The 15,354-nt window shown below is 48.5% G+C and overlaps 1 protein-coding gene across 3 annotated transcripts in view; it reads left to right on the plus strand.

Annotated features, from left to right (window-relative positions):
* atxn1a (ataxin 1a) overlaps positions 1–15,354 on the plus strand; it is a 64,532-nt gene that overhangs the window by 33,612 nt on the left and 15,566 nt on the right. Inside the window, exon 1 of one of the 3 annotated variants that reach the window (XM_038966172.1) lies at positions 6,371–6,861. The exons of 1 other annotated variant lie outside the window; for it this stretch is intronic. The gene's annotated coding sequence lies outside the window, so the exon portion shown is untranslated. Of the gene's footprint in view, positions 1–6,370; positions 6,862–12,685; positions 12,708–15,354 lie in introns of those variants that run through there. One more of the 3 variants, XM_038966173.1, reaches the window with a different exon arrangement.

Below are 15,354 nucleotides of genomic sequence, written 5' to 3' on the forward strand. Positions count from 1 at the left end.
GTATGGTTGACTATTGTTCTGCTACCCCTCTCCTCCTCTCCCTCTCAGTGAGTTTCAGTATGGTTGACTATTGTTCTGCTACCCCTCTCCTCCTCTCCCTCTCAGTGAGTTTCAGTATGGTTGACTATTGTTCTGCTACCCCTCTCCTCCTCTCCCTCTCAGTGAGTTTCAGTATGGTTGACTATTTTTCTGCTACCCCTCTCCTCCTCTCCCTCTCAGTGAGTTTCAGTATGGTTGACTATTGTTCTGCTACCCCTCTCCTCCTCTCCCTCTCAGTGAGTTTCAGTATGGTTGACTATTGTTCTGCTACCCCTCTCCTCCTCTCCCTCTCAGTGAGTTTCAGTATGGTTGACTATTGTTCTGCTACCCCTCTCCTCCTCTCCCTCTCAGTGAGTTTCAGTATGGTTGACTATTGTTCTGCCAACCCTCTCCTCCTCTCCTTCTCAGTGAGTTTCAGTATGGTTGACTATTGTTCTGCTACCCCTCTCCTCCTCTCCCTCTCAGTGAGTTTCAGTATGGTTGACTATTGTTCTGCTACCCCTCTCCTCCTCTCCTTCTCAGTGAGTTTCAGTATGGTTGACTATTGCTCTGCTACCCCTCTCCTCCTCTCCCTCTCAGTGAGTTTCAGTATGGTTGACTATTGTTCTGCTACCCCTCTCCTCCTCTCCCTCTCAGTGAGTTTCAGTATGGTTGACTATTGCTCTGCTACCCCTCTCCTCCTCTCCCTCTCAGTGAGTTTCAGTATGGTTGATTATTGTTCTGCTACCCCTCTCCTCCTCTCCCTCTCAGTGAGTTTCAGTATGGTTGACTATTGTTCTGCTACCCCTCTCCTCCTCTCTCTCTCAGTGAGTTTCAGTATGGTTGCCTATTGTTCTGCTACCCCTCTCCTCCTCTCCCTCTCAGTGAGTTTCAGTATGGTTCACTATTGCTCTGCTACCCCTCTCCTCCTCTCCCTCTCAGTGAGTTTCAGTATGGTTGACTATTGTTCTGCTACCCCTCTCCTCCTCTCCCTCTCAGTGAGTTTCAGTATGGTTGACTATTGCTCTGCTACCCCTCTCCTCCTCTCCCTCTCAGTGAGTTTCAGTATGGTTGACTATTGTTCTGCTACCCCTCTCCTCCTCTCCCTCTCAGTGAGTTTCAGTATGGTTGACTATTGTTCTGCTACCCCTCTCCTCCTCTCTCTCTCTCAGTGAGTTTCAGTATGGTTCACTATTGTTCTGCTACCCCTCTCCTCCTCTCCTTCTCAGTGAGTTTCAGTATGGTTGACTATTGTTCTGCTACCCCTCTCCTCCTCTCCCTCTCAGTGAGTTTCAGTATGGTTGACTATTGTTCTGCTACCCCTCTCCTCCTCTCCCTCTCAGTGAGTTTCAGTATGGTTGACTATTGTTCTGCTACCCCTCTCCTCCTCTCCCTCTCAGTGAGTTTCAGTATGGTTGACTATTGTTCTGCTACCCCTCTCCTCCTCTCCCTCTCAGTGAGTTTCAGTATGGTTGACTATTTTTCTGCTACCCCTCTCCTCCTCTCCCTCTCAGTGAGTTTCAGTATGGTTGACTATTGTTCTGCTACCCCTCTCCTCCTCTCCCTCTCAGTGAGTTTCAGTATGGTTGACTATTGTTCTGCTACCCCTCTCCTCCTCTCCCTCTCAGTGAGTTTCAGTATGGTTGACTATTTTTCTGCTACCCCTCTCCTCCTCTCCCTCTCAGTGAGTTTCAGTATGGTTGACTATTGTTCTGCCAACCCTCTCCTCCTCTCCTTCTCAGTGAGTTTCAGTATGGTTGACTATTGTTCTGCTACCCCTCTCCTCCTCTCCCTCTCAGTGAGTTTCAGTATGGTTGACTATTGTTCTGCTACCCCTCTCCTCCTCTCCTTCTCAGTGAGTTTCAGTATGGTTGACTCTTGCTCTGCTACCCCTCTCCTCCTCTCCCTCTCAGTGAGTTTCAGTATGGTTGACTATTGTTCTGCTACCCCTCTCCTCCTCTCTCTCTCAGTGAGTTTCAGTATGGTTGACTATTTTTCTGCTACCCCTCTCCTCCTCTCCCTCTCAGTGAGTTTCAGTATGGTTGACTATTGTTCTGCTACCCCTCCTCTCCCTCTCAGTGAGTTTCAGTATGGTTGACTATTGTTCTGCTACCCCTCTCCTCCTCTCTCTCTCAGTGAGTTTCAGTATGGTTCACTATTGTTCTGTTACCCCTCTCCTCCTCTCCCTCTCAGTGAGTTTCAGTATGGTTGACTATTGTTCTGCTACCCCTCTCCTCCTCTCCCTCTCAGTGAGTTTCAGTATGGTTCACTATTGCTCTGCTACCCCTCTCCTCCTCTCCCTCTCAGTGAGTTTCAGTATGGTTGACTATTGTTCTGCTACCCCTCTCCTCCTCTCCCTCTCAGTGAGTTTCAGTATGGTTGACTATTGTTCTGCTACCCCTCTCCTCCTCTCCCTCTCAGTGAGTTTCAGTATGGTTGACTATTTTTCTGCTACCCCTCTCCTCCTCTCTCTCTCACTGAGTTTCAGTATGGTTGACTATTGTTCTGCTACCCCTCCTCCTCTCCCTCTCAGTGAGTTTCAGTATGGTTGACTATTGTTCTGCTACCCCTCTCCTCCTCTCCCTCTCAGTGAGTTTCAGTATGGTTGACTATTTTTCTGCTACCCCTCTCCTCCTCTCCCTCTCAGTGAGTTTCAGTATGGTTGACTATTGTTCTGCTACCCCTCTCCCCCTCTCCCTCTCAGTGAGTTTCAGTATGGTTGACTATTGTTCTGCTACCCCTCTCCTCCTCTCCCTCTCAGTGAGTTTCAGTATGGTTCACTATTGCTCTGCTACCCCTCTCCTCCTCTCCCTCTCAGTGAGTTTCAGTATGGTTGACTATTGTTCTGCTACCCCTCTCCTCTTCTCCTTCTCAGTGAGTTTCAGTATGGTTGACTATTGTTCTGCTACCCCTCTCCTCCTCTCCCTCTCAGTGAGTTTCAGTATGGTTGACTATTGTTTTGCTACCCCTCTCCTCCTCTCCCTCTCAGTGAGTTTCAGTATGGTTGACTATTGCTCTGCTACCCCTCTCCTCCTCTCCCTCTCAGTGAGTTTCAGTATGGTTGACTATTGCTCTGCTACCCCTCTCCTCCTCTCCCTCTCAGTGAGTTTCAGTATGGTTGACTATTGTTCTGCTACCCCTCTCCTCCTCTCTCTCTCAGTGAGTTTCAGTATGGTTCACTATTGTTCTGCTACCCCTCTCCTCCTCTCCCTCTCAGTGAGTTTCAGTATGGTTCACTATTGTTCTGCTACCCCTCTCCTCCTCTCCCTCTCAGTGAGTTTCAGTATGGTTGACTATTGTTCTGCTACCCCTCTCCTCCTCTCTCTCTCAGTGAGTTTCAGTATGGTTGACTATTTTTCTGCTACCCCTCTCCTCCTCTCCCTCTCAGTGAGTTTCAGTATGGTTGACTATTGTTCTGCTACCCCTCTCCTCCTCTCCCTCTCAGTGAGTTTCAGTATGGTTGACTATTGTTCTGCTACCCCTCTCCTCCTCTCCCTCTCAGTGAGTTTCAGTATGTTGACTATTGTTCTGCTACCCCTCTCCTCCTCTCCCTCTCAGTGAGTTTCAGTATGGTTGACTATTGTTCTGCTACCCCTCTCCTCCTCTCCCTCTCAGTGAGTTTCAGTATGGTTGACTATTTTTCTGCTACCCCTCTCCTCCTCTCCCTCTCAGTGAGTTTCAGTATGGTTGACTATTGTTCTGCTACCCCTCCCCTCCTCTCCCTCTCAGTGAGTTTCAGTATGGTTGACTATTGCTCTGCTACCCCTCTCCTCCTCTCCCTCTCAGTGAGTTTCAGTATGGTTGACTATTTTTCTGCTACCCCTCTCCTCCTCTCCCTCTCAGTGAGTTTCAGTATGGTTGACTATTGTTCTGCTACCCCTCCCCTCCTCTCCCTCTCAGTGAGTTTCAGTATGGTTGACTATTGCTCTGCTACCCCTCTCCTCCTCTCCCTCTCAGTGAGTTTCAGTTGACTGCACTCGCTTCTAAATAAACAACACACAAACTAATTGAATTACAGAGCGTGGCTAATTTGCTGCTACGGTAACAGACAAGTCTTCCTCACCATGCAGGAGCTGTTATTGTGAGCTGAGTTGACCGTCGATCTGAAAACACATTTTACTAGATCAGCCCCCACTGTAGCTCTGTTGACCATAGTTCTAAAACAGATTGACCCACAAAGACAGAGGGCCACTATCCTAATCCTAATTGACTGACTTGTAAAAAGGTACTCTGCCATGTCACCCTTTTACCTACTACAAATAGAGATGTCAGAATGAACAGTGTTACAGTAAGAGCCCACCGATAACATGGGCTCTGATTTGGTAGTGTATGAGGTAACCATGTAACCATGAGAGGCTTGATGCAGAAGGTGACCTTAGGCAATTCTAAGAACAGTTCGCCCAACCCCAATACTAACCTGAACAATTACGGGAGTTAAACTCAAAACTGACCCTAAGTCAGTGGTTAGGGTTAACATCTACCTACTCCCCAGGGAGAGAGACAGTAAGCAAAGAAGTCAACCCCACAACACACACAGGAAGCAGCGATGTGTTTAGGCCTATGTGGGTCTGGCATGTCTACTGGGACGCATTAGCACTGTGTGTCCGTGCTTCCTACCATAACACTCATCTCCTCTCCTCACTGCAGAAGAGAACATCTCATATTTGTTTGGAAATCAACTTTATTTAGGTCAACTAACACAACAGCGACTCATTGTAGTGTAGTTCTGCTTTCTGTGAGGAGGAGGGAGATGGCCCTCTACCCTCTAGTGGGGAGGAGGGACGGTGCACTGAGCTTGGCACAGTGGTTTCTCTCTGCAGTAGCTGTAGTAATTGATATGGGTTCATTCATTTTTTTTTTTTTACTGGTATGGGTTCATGACATTTTACCTGTGTGTTTGTGAGGGCCGGTAGCTTGGTTATGGAGGTATGTGTAGGTGTGTATGGGAGGGCCGGTAGCTTGGTTATGGAGGTGTGTGTATGGGAGGGCAGGTAGCTTGGTTATGGAGGTGTGTGTAGGTGTGTATGGGAGGGCCGGTAGCTTGGTTATGGAGGTGTGTGTAAGTGAGTATGGGAGGGCCGGTAGCTTGGTTATGGAGGTGTGTGTAGGAGTGTATGGGAGGGCCGGTAGCTTGGTTATGGACGTGTGAGTAGGTGTGTATGGTTGGGCCGGTAGCTTGGTTATGGAGGTGTGTGTAAGTGTGTATGGGAGGGCCGGTAGCTTGGTTATGGAGGTGTGAGTAGGTGTGTATGGGAGGGCCGGTAGCTTGGTTATGGAGGTATGTGTAGGTGTGTATGGGAGGGCCGGTAGCTTGGTTATGGAGGTGTGTGTAGGTGTGTATGGGAGGGCCGGTAGCTTGGTTATGGAGGTGTGAGTAGGTGTGTATGGGAGGGCCGGTAGCTTGGTTATGGAGGTATGTGTAGGTGTGTATGGGAGGGCCGGTAGCTTGGTTATGGAGGTGTGTGTAAGTGTGTATGGGAGGGCCGGTAGCTTGGTTATGGAGGTATGTGTAGGTGTGTATGGGAGGGCCGGTAGCTTGGTTATGGAGGTGTGTGTAGGTGTGTATGGGAGGGCCGGTAGCTTGGTTATGGAGGTGTGTGTAGGTGTGTATGGGAGGGCCGGTAGCTTGGTTATGGAGGTGTGTGTAGGTGTGTATGGGAGGGCCGGTAGCTTGGTTATGGAGGTATGTGTAGGTGTGTATGTGAGGGCCGGTAGCTTGGTTATGGAGGTGTGTGTATGGGAGGGCCGGTAGCTTGGTTATGGAGGTGTGTGTAGGTGTGTATGGGAGGGCCGGTAGCTTGGTTATGGAGGTGTGTGTAAGTGTGTATGGGAGGGCCGGTAGCTTGGTTATGGAGGTGTGTGTAGGTGTTTATGGGAGGGATGCATCTTCTGTCTCTGTGTTGCATTTCATATTGTTAGTGAAAAGCTTTTACTCTGCATATCTTTGAATGTCACAGTACTATTTCACTGTCTGTGTGTGTGTGTGTGTGTGTGTGTGTGTGTGTGTGTTTGTGTGTGTGTGTGTGTGTGTGTGTGTGTGTGTGTGTGTGTGTGTGTGTGTGTGTGTGTGTGTGGGTGTGGGTGTGTGTGTGTGCGCGTGCACGTGCACGTGCGCGTGCGCGTGTGTTTGTGTATCACTCTCTTTCAATGGCCTCTTTCTCATAATCTCTCTAATCTCTATTGCTCTCTTTATCCCTCCATTCCTTCCTTCCTTCCTTCCTTCCTTCCTTCCTTCCTTCCTTCCTTCCTTCCTTCCTTCCTTCCTTCCTTCCTTCCTTCCTTCCTTCCTTCCTTCCTTCCTTCCTTCCTTCCTTCCTTCCTTCCTTCCTTCCTCCTTATCTCTCTCATTCTCTCCTCATTCTCTCTTCTCTCCACAGTATGTCACCTTCCCTTCCTCGTTCTATCTCAATCCCTCCCTATCCCTCCCTCCCCTCCTCCCTGTCTCCCTCTCTCCTTGTGAGTGTAGTGTGGGCAACCTGCCAGCTGGCGTGCATGTTTTTTGAATGAATACCTGATGAAGTTGGTGGAGGGAGGCGTGGGAGGAGCCGTGTCTGTGTGTGTGTGTGCTCTGCTCTCTTCTACGGAGCACACCCCTCTCCACCAGGACTCTGTTTGGGATTTTCCGCTTCGTTCCGGGTGGAGGGAGAGAGAGAAAGAAAAAGAGTGTGAGAGAGAGAGGCACCCTCTAGGGCTTTTTGTAAGAGAGAAGGACAGTGTGAGCTAAGAAGAGAGAGAGGGAGAGTGAGAGGCAGAGAGAGAGTGAGAGAGAGAGTGACAGTGAGAGTCAGGCTGGTAGCATGCAGCAGGAGAAGGCTACTCCAGAAGGCTACTCCAGACACACTGGTAAGCCACTTCAGACACTTTGTCCTCACACTGAGCGTCTGTCTGTCTATCTGTCCTGTGTGTGCTGTATGCCGTTTCATTGAACTATACTATACTGTACTGTACTGTGCTATACTGTACTGTACTATACTGTACTATACTTAGTATACTGTACTGAAGTGTCCTGTCTGTCTGTGGTTCCTCTCACAAGGTGTTTCCTCTGTCTTCTGTTCTCTCTCTCCGGTCCTACACCTCTCTCTCTCTCTCTCTTTCTCTCTCTCTTTCAATCTTTGTCTGTCTGTCTGTCTGTCTGTCTGTCTGTCTGTCTGTCTGTCTGTCTGTCTGTCTGTCTGTCTGTCTGTCTGTCTGTCTGTCTGTCTGTCTGTCTGTCTGTCTGTCTGTCTGTCTGTCTGTCTCTCTCTCTCTCTCTCTCTCTCTCTCTCTCTCTCTCTCTCTCTCTCTCTCTCTCTCTCTCTCTCTCTCTCTCTCTCTCTTTATTTCCCCTACTCTCTCCCTCTGTTTCTCTCTGCTGTTGCTATTTATCTCCCTTCTTCCTCTTTCTCTCTCTTTCTCTCTCTTTCTCTCTCTCTTTCTCTCTCTCTTTCTCTCTCTCTCTCTTTCTCTCTCTCTCTACTCTACATGGTGTGTAAGTGAGCAGGGGAAGAGGAGAGGGCATGTCTGCCTGCCCTCCCCTTAAAGAGACACACACTGACGGAGAGAGAGAGGAAAGGAGAAAGAAAGAGGGAGAGATAGACTAAGGTGGAGGGAGGAGGGAAGGGAGAAGGGGGAGAGAGGGAGAAAGAGGTGAAGGGAGAGAGAGAGAATTTAATTGAGAGAGCGCGAGAGAGAGAGAGAGAGAGAGAGAGAGAGCGCGCGAGAGAGAGAGAGAGAGAGAGAGAGAGAGAGAGGTACTCCTGGTGCAGAGTTGTACTACGCACCACAAGAGCTAGAGAACTCAAACTATATTTAGCTCTGAGATAATGTATCACGCTGTAGTTATCCCTGTGAGGACTGGACGGGGGAGAGGGTAGTACTCACACACACACACTATATGTACTGTATTACACACTCACACACACACTATATGTACTGTATTACACACTCACACACACACTATATGTACTGTATTACACACTCACACAGACACACACTATATGTACTGTATTACACACTCACACACACACTATATGTACTGTATTACACACTCACACACACACTATATGTACTGTATTACACACTCACACACACACACACTATATGTACTGTATTACACACTCACACACACACTATATGTACTGTATTACACACTCACACACAAGCAGTCAGTTTGTACAGACACGCCAACATCTCTATGACAGTTGAGAACACAGTTTGCATGTTATTTGTGTTTGTTCCAACATGTTCTTGTTGACAATATACTAGGCTAGTCTAAGCTACTGCTGCTGGCCTAAAGACCTTTCATTCCACATTGACATGAATACATTAGTAAAAGATGACATATTCCCCAAAACATGCATATTTAATGTAAACAGATATACTGGGTGGTATCACCTATTTATTATACAGTGCCTTCAGAACGTGTTCACACCTCTTGACTGTTCCCACATTTTGTTGTGATACAGCCTGAATTGTAAATGGATTCAATAGATACGTTTTGTCATTGGCCTACATACAATAATCCATAATGTCAAAGTGGAAGTATGTTTTTCAAAATGTTTACATATTGATCAAAAATTAAAAGCTGAAATGTCTTGAGTAAAGTATTCAACCCCTTTGTTATAGCAAGACTAAATAGTTTCAGAACTAAACGTTTGCGTAACAATTCACATAAGAAGTTGCATGGATTCACTCTGTGTGTAATAATAGTGTTTAACATGATTTTTGAATGACTACCTCATCTCTGTACCCCACACATACAATTATCTGTTAGGTCCCTCAGTCGAGCAGTGAATTTCAAACCCAGATTCAACCACAAAGACCAGGGAGGTTTTCCAATTCCTCGCAAAGATGGTCACCTATTTGTAGATGGATGATTTAAAAAAAGTAGATATTGAATATTCCTTTGAGCATGGTGAAGTTATTAATTACACTTTGGATGGTGTATCAATATACCCAATCACTACAAGATACAGGCATCCTTCCTAACTCAGTTGCCGGAGAGGAAGGAAACCAATGAGGCCCATGGGGACTTGAAAACAGTTACACAGTTTAATGGCATTGTAATTACTCCACAATAAATGCAAAAATGTTAACTTTTTGTTCGGATGAATGTGGGTTTGGCAGATGCCAGGAGAACGCTACCTGCCCGAATGCATAGTGGCAACTGTAAAGTTTGGTGGAGGAGGAATAATGGTCTCAGTCTGTTTTTTCATGGTTTGGGCTAGGCCCCTTAGTTCCAGTGAAGGGTAATCTTACGCTACGGCATACAATGACTTCCAACTTTGGGGAAGTCCCTTTCCTGTTTCAGCATGACAATGCCCCCATGCACAAAGTGAGGTCCATATAGAAAGGTTTGTCGAGATCGGTGTAGAAGAAGTTGACTGGCCTGCACAGAGCCCTGACCTCAAACCCATCAAACACCTTTGGGATGAATTGGAACGCCGACTGCGAGCCAGGCCCAATCGCCCAACATCAGTGCCCGACCTCACTAATGCTCTTGTGGCTGAATTGAAGAAAGTCTCTGCAGCAATGTACCAACATCTAATGGAAAGCCTTCCCCAGAGAGTGGAGGCTGTTATAGCTGCAAAGCGTGGACCAAATCCATATTAATGCCCATGATTTTGGAATGAGATGTTTGACGAGCAGGTGTCCACATACCTTTGGTCATGTAGTGTAGCTGTGTGTGTGTGTGTGTGTGTGTGTGTGTGTGTGTGTGTGTGTGTGTGCGTGCGTGCGTGCGTGCGTGCGTGCGTGCGTGCGTGCGTGCGTGCGTGCGCGTGCGTGCGTGTGTGTGTGGTTCGTGCGTGTGCGTGTGTGTGTGGTTCATGCAGTCTGATGGAGGACAGGCAGGCAGCTTGGGTTACAGATCATCTGATACACACAGCTCTCTCTGTACAAACCCATGCAGGGCTCAGCTAGGTTTAGATGACACAGCTTTCAGACTTTTGTGGTAGTGTTTGTGTGGGGGGGGGGGGGGGGGTATGTGTGTCTATGATTGCATCTCTCAGAGTGATTACTCTCTGTAGAGCATGTAGCTTTTCTGTGTCTGGGAATGTGTCCTTTTCTGTGTGTGTGTGTGTGTGTGTGTGTGTGTGTGTGTGTGTGTGTGTGTGTGTGTGTGTGTGTGTGTGTGTGTGTGTGTGTGTGCGCGCGCACGCGCGGGTATATGTGTGTGTGTGTTTATGTTGAATGGGGATCTGTCAGTGAACCATTACTCTCTTTTTCTCTAATGTAGGTCAGTAGCGGCTGCTCTCTCTCTCTCTCTCTCTCTTTTTCCCTCTCTCTTTCCCTTTCTCTCCCTCTCGCTCTATCTCGTTCTCTCTCCATATCTCCCTCTCTCCCTCTCCCCTTCTCGCTCTCTTGCTTTCACTCTCCCTCCCTCCATCTCTCTCCAGGGGAGTTATAGCACAGTGGTTCAGCTCTCTCTCTAATCCTGCTTGATAAAGCAGCAGAGGAGAGGAGGGATAGAAAGATAGAGGAGGGCCCAAGCGTGAAAGATTAGAGGCTGGCTTTCCCCGGGATACCGCTGGGATGGAGAGACACACTGCACTAATCTCTCTGTGTGTGTGTGTGTGTGTGTGTGTGTGTGTGTGTGTGTGTGTGTGTGTGTGTGTGTGTGTGTGTGTGTGTGTGTGTGTGTGTGTGTGTGTGTGTGTGTGTGTGTGTGTGTGTGTGTGTGTGTGTGTGTGTGCTCTTGACCCTAGTTCAACTGTGTATCTGCATCTGTCATGTGTGGGGCTTGTTGTTTCTCTTGTGTGTGTGTGTGTGTATGTGTTTGTGTGTGTGATTGTGTTTGTGTATTAATCCAGTAAGGATATTCTATATGATCTCTCTCTGTAATGATCTTCTTCATCTAAGGAACAGGAAAGATCGGACCAAACACAGCGTGGTAAGTGTCCATGTTAATTTATTATAACTGAACATGAAAATACAAAATAACAAAGTGAATGAAAGAAACGAAAATCGAAACAGTCCTGAAAGGTGAAACAACACAAAACAGGAAACAACTACCCACAAACACCAGGTGGGAAAAAGCTACCTAAGTATGGTTCTCAATCAGAGACAACGATAGACAGCTGCCTCTGATTGGGAACCATACCAGGCCAAACACATAGAAATAGAAAACATAGGAAAAAAAACATAGAATGCCCACCCCAACTTACGCCCCGACCAAACCAAAATAGAGACATAAAAAGGAACTAAGGTCAGGGCGTGACAGTACCCCCGCCCCAAAGGTGCGGACTCCGGCCGCAAAACCTAAACCCATAGGGGAGGGTCGGGGTGGGCATCTATCCGCGGTGGCGGCTCTGGCGCGGGACGTGGACCCCACTCCACCTTAGTCTTGGCCCACTTAGGTGGCGCCTCTGGAGCGGCGACCCTCGTCGCCGACCTCGGACTGGGGACCCTTGCAGCGGGCCCCGAATAGGAGGGCGACTCTGGCAGCTCCGGGCAGGAGGGCGACTCTGGCAGCTCCGGACAGGAGGGCGACTCTGGCAGCTCCGGACAGGAGGGAGACTCTGGCAGCTCCGGACAGGAGGGAGACTCTGGCAGCTCCGGACAGGAGGGAGACTCTGACAGCTCCGGACAGGAGGGAGACTCTGGCAGCTCCGGACAGGAGGGTGACTCTGGCAGCTCCGGACAGGAGGGCGACTCTGGCAGCTCCGGACAGGAGGGCGACTCTGGAAGCTCCGGACAGGAGGGAGACTCTGGCAGCTCCGGACAGGAGGGAGACTCTGGCAGCTCCGGACAGGAGGGAGACTCTGGCAGCTCCGGACAGGAGGGAGACTCTGGCAGCTCCGGACAGGAGGGAGACTCTGGAGGGAGGAGACACAGAGACAGCCTGGTGCATGGGGCTGCCACAGGGCCCACCAGGCTGGGGAGACCTACAGGAGGCCTGGTGCGTAGAGGAGGCACCGGATAGACCGGGCTGTGGGGGAGCACTGGAGCGCAACCTTGGCACCACTCTTCCAGGCTGAATGCCCACTTTAGCCCGGCCCCTCCAGAGTGCAGGCACAGGTCGAACCGGGCTGTGGGGGAGCACTGGAGGTCTGGTGCTTACCACTCGCACCTCTCCATTAGGCTCAATGCCCATTTTCGCCCGGCACGGGCGGAGTGCAGGCATAGGACGAACAGCTCCCTCCCAGCGCCCCGGAGACACAGTACGCAGAGCCGGCGCAGGATACCCTGGGCCGAAACGGCGCACCGGAGACCAAACATGCTGGGCTGGCACAATCCGCCCTGGCTGGATGCCTACTCTCGCATGGCACTTGTGGGGGGCTGGCCTATAGCGCTCCGGGCTATGAGCGCGCACTGGCGACACCGTGCGCTTCACCGCATAACACGGTGCCTGACCAGTACTATGCTGCTTCCGGTAAGCACGGGGAGTTGGCTCAGGTCTATCGCCTGACTCCGCCAATCTCCCCGTGTGCCCCCCCTAAATTGTTCTGGGGCTGCCTCTCGTGCCTGCTGCGCTGCCTTACCTCATATCGCCGCCTCTCCGCTTTCGCCACCTCCAGTTCTGCTTTCGGGCGGCGATATTCCCCAGCCTGTCTCCAGGGTCCCTTACCGTCCAATATCTCCTCCCAAGTCCAGGAGTCCTGAACCCTCTGCTCCTCCTTACCACGCTGCTTGGTCCGTTGGTGGTGGGTAGTTCTGTAACGATCTTCTTCATCTGAGGAACAGGAAAGATCGGACCAAAACGCAGCGTGGTAAGTGTCCATGTTAATTTATTATAACTGAACACGAAAATACAAAATAACAAAGTGAATGTAAGAAACGAAAATCGAAACAGTCCTGAAAGGTGAAACAACACAAAACAGGAAACAACTACCCACAAACACCAGGTGGGAAAAAGCTACCTAAGTATGGTTCTCAATCAGAGACAACGATAGACAGCTGCCTCTGATTGGGAACCATACCAGGCCAAACACATAGAAAAGAAAACATAGGGGAAAAAAACATAGAATGCCCACCCCAACTTACGCCCCGACCAAACCAAAATAGAGACATAAAAAGGAACTAAGGTCAGGGCTTGACACTCTCCATCTCCTTGCCACCCTGCATTGTAACTGTCTTGACTGAAGCAACCATGAACTACCACAAATGGGATCATGACAAAAGAAAGCAGAAAGCTTTGAGACGTAGCTATGCTTGGTGTGCCTGATGAAAGATTGGATTGAGGTGAATAGACTTAGGTCTCAGACTGAATGAACAGATAAAGGTTTTATGTAAGATGGAGAAGCTAGTGTCTTGATGAGAATTCTCTCCTCTACCTATTCTACATGATAGAATAAACATGGAGTCAGCTCAGACACCATAATACCAATATAATTACAAGTTATAATTAGACGTTATTGTGTCCTTAACTCAAGAAAATAAAACAAATTGTATCTTAAAACAATTATGATAATTGGCTACTAAACATGAACTTTTGCACCCTGATGATAAGTGTACGGCAAAGAAAACAGAAAAAGGGATGAGAGAGAGAGAGAGAGAGTGAGACAGAGAGAGAGAGAGAGAGAGAGAAAGAGAGACAGAGAGAGAAAGAGAGACAGAGAGAAAGAGAGAGAAAGAGAGACAGAGAGAGAAAGAGAGAGAGTGGGACAGAGAGAGAGAGAGAATAAGAGAGAGAGAAAGAGAAACAGACAGAGAGAGAGAGAGTGAGACAGAGAAAGAGAGAGTGAGAGAGAAAGAGAGACAGAGAGAGAAAGAGAAAGAGAGACAGAGAGAGAGAGAGAGAGAGAGTGAGACAGAGAGCGAGAGTGAGACAGAGAGAGAGAGAGAGTGAGACAGAGAGAGAGTGAGACAGAGACAGAGTGAGAAAGAGAGACAGAAAGAGAAAGAGAGAAGACAGATGAAAAGAAGAAAGTTCCAGATACAAAGGAAAACTTAAGAAGGAAGCGCCCTACACCGCCAGGGCCACACAGAGCCAGGGTAGCACAGAGCCAGGGCCACACAGAGCCAGGGTAGCACAGAGCCAGGGCCACACAGAGCCAGGGTCGCACAGAGCCAGGGTCGCACAGAGCCAGAGCCGCACAGAGCCAGGGCCACACAGAGCCAGGGCCACACAGAGCCAGGGCCACACAGAGCCAGGGCCACACAGAGCCAGGGTAGCACAGAGCCAGGGCCACACAGAGCCAGGGCCACACAGAGCCAGGGCCACACAGAGCCAGGGCCACACAGAGCCAGGGTAGCACAGAGCCAGGGTAGCACAGAGCCAGGGCCACACAGAGCCAGGGCCACACAGAGCCAGAGCCGCACAGCGAAACTTCGGGGCTTTTTAGTTTTTTACCGATGTTGGTTCAATTTGTCACCAAAGCCCCTTATACCACCCACCACTGCGACCTGTATGCTCTAGTCGGCTGGCCCTCGCTACATATTCGTCGCCAGACACACAGGCTCCAGGTCATCTATAAGTCTATGCTAGGTAAAGCTCCGCCTTATCTCAGCACATTGGTCACGATAACAACACCCACCCGTAGCACGCGCTCCAGCAGGTATATCTCACTGGTCATCCCCAAAGCCAAATACCTACTTTGGCCGCCTTTCCTTCCAGTTCTCTGCTGCCAATGACTGGAACGAATTGCAAAAATCGCTGAAGCTGGAGACTTATATTTCCCTCACTAACTTTAAATATCAGCTATTGGAGCAGCTAACCGATCGCTGCAACTGTACATAGCCCATCTGTAAATAGACCACCCAATCTACCTACTTCATCCCCATATTGTTTTTATTTACTTTTCTGCTCTTTTGCACACCAGTATTTCTACTTGCACATCACCATCTGCTCATCTATCACCCCAGTGTTCATTTGCTAAATTGTAATTACTTTGCTACTATGGCCTATTTATTGCCTTACCTCCTCACTCCATTTGCACACACTGTATATAGACTTTCTTTTTTTTCTATTGTGTTATTGACTGTACGCTTGTTTATTCCATGTGTAACTCTGTGTTGTTGTTTGTGTCGCATTGCTTTGCTTTATCTTGGCCAGGTCGCAGTTGTAAATGAGAACTTGTTCTCAACTAACCTACATGGTTAAATAAAGGTGAAATTAAAAATGTTTAAAAAAATAAAATAAAAAATTGAATTCCATTTTGCGTGCGTCTATTTCTATGGGTACCACCACTGTTCATGACACAAACTGTTAAAACCCCTCTTGTTGGTGGAGAGAATTTTGCAGGTTTAAAGTTTATTTCCTGCAATTCTACACATCTTGCCATGGGGTGCATAGCAAATATTCTTGCAATGCTATACATTTTGCCATGTCTAATGTGTATTCATGTGATATTTGAGTGACTAGAATATTACAACAATATCTATGGGCAAAAAAAAAGAACAAAAAAAAATGTTAGC

This window comes from Salvelinus namaycush, chromosome 27 (genome assembly GCF_016432855.1).
Source record: "Salvelinus namaycush isolate Seneca chromosome 27, SaNama_1.0, whole genome shotgun sequence".
NCBI classification, from domain to species: Eukaryota; Metazoa; Chordata; class Actinopteri; order Salmoniformes; family Salmonidae; genus Salvelinus; species Salvelinus namaycush.